Here is a 1,796-nt window from a genome sequence, read left to right as displayed (position 1 = left end):
GTGTGTGTGTGTGACACAGCAGGCTGTGCATACCTGACTTGTATGTGGATAAGAAAACTCGATTTATACGAAAGGTGACTTCAAAATAAACATTCGGTCTGAATGGAGAAAAACGATGGGTTTGCACAGCCGCGAACGTGCGGACAATTCTCGCAGAGCGCCGCTCGCACTCCCTGTGTGGCAGAGAGGGAGCTTTCGCAGCCGCATTGAATTGCTGGAGCCGCAGCTTTACACGGCCAATTCACCAAGGAAATGAACCGAAACCCAATCTCCTGTTCTTCCTCCCTACCCTTCCACCAATAGAAACAATTTATTTTGATCTACTCGGCCCAGACCGACATGATTTTGAACACCTCTATCAGATCTATCCTAAACCTTCCATTCTCCATGGAGAACAAGCCCAGTTTCCCCGATCAATTCAATTAATTGAAGTTCTGCATCCCTGGGACGATTCTGGTAAACTTCTCTGCGCCCTTTCTAAACCATTCACCCCCGTCCTAAAGTGCGATGCCCGGAAGTGGACACAATGCTCCAGCTGAGGGGAAACCAGTGCTTTCCAGAGGATCAGTAGCATTTCCTTTCTTTTGGACTCTATGCCGCTGTTATGAAGCCGATGATCCCGGATGTTTTAGCATCACTTTCTCAGGCTGTCAGGCACATTCTACCATTTATGCCCAAATACTCCACATCGCCTTTTTGAATAATGGATAATTGAATGAATTATTTTAGCAGGAGTATTGTAGGCGGCTGGAAGTATAAAAAAATTAAAGGCTCCGAGGAGCCAGAAGGAATGTGCGAACTTGATGGGTTTAACGGCTTTATTCTGTGCGACAAAATTATAAGATCAATTACCAATACATTCGTGGAGATTAGGTGATTCCCTCCACCACCCCCCCACCCCACCCCCTTTCTTTGTGTGTGTGTGTGTGTCCTCCTTTCAACTTAATCCCGAAAATGGACAAGAAATTGAACTCTCTCCGTGCCCTGTATCACTATGTGTCTGCAATCCCTCCATGTTGAGGTTTTGTACAGCTCTCCGCGTGCTCTGTATCACTGTGTCTGTAATCCCACCATGTTCAGGTTTTTGTGCAGCTCCCTCCGTGCTCTGTATCACTGTGTGTCAGTAATCCCTCCATGTTCAGGTTTTTGTACAGCTCTCCGCGTGCTCTGTATCACTGTGTCTGTAATCCCACCATGTTCAGGTTTTTGTACAGCTCTCTCCGTGCTATGTATCACTGTGTGTCTGTATTCCCGCCATGTTCAGGTTTATGTGCAGCTCTCTCCGTGCTCCTTATCACTGTGTTTCTGTAATCCCTCCATGTTCAGGTTTTTGTACAGCTCTCCGCGTGCTCTGTATCACTGTGTCTGTAATCCCACCATGTTCAGGTTTTTGTACAGCTCTCTCCGTGCTATGTATCACTGTGTGTCTGTATTCCCTCCATGTTCAGGTTTTTGTACAGCTCTCTCCCTGCTCTCTATCACTGTCTATCTGTAATCAAACCATGTTCAGGTTTTTGTATAGCTTTCTCCGTGCTCTGAATCACTGTGTCCGTAATCCTACCACGTTCAGGTTTTTGTACAACTCTCTCCGTGCTCTGTATCACTGTGCTCTGCGCTGACTCAGTGCACAGTAATACACAGCGGAGTCGTTCAGTTGTAGTTTGGAAATCTTTAACCGCCCAATTTTCTCGGCAGGATCGATAGAAGCAGAAGTTCTCCCCCCGGCAGCGTTTCCTTTATTCTCCTCTCCTGAAGTGTGTCTCTGAAGCAGATATTCCGGAGCCTGGCCGGGAGAC

The sequence above is a fragment of the Cetorhinus maximus genome, unplaced genomic scaffold (assembly GCF_964194155.1).
Source record: "Cetorhinus maximus unplaced genomic scaffold, sCetMax3.hap1.1 HAP1_SCAFFOLD_320, whole genome shotgun sequence".
Taxonomy (NCBI): domain Eukaryota; kingdom Metazoa; phylum Chordata; class Chondrichthyes; order Lamniformes; family Cetorhinidae; genus Cetorhinus; species Cetorhinus maximus.
This window is presented reverse-complemented; position numbering follows the sequence as displayed.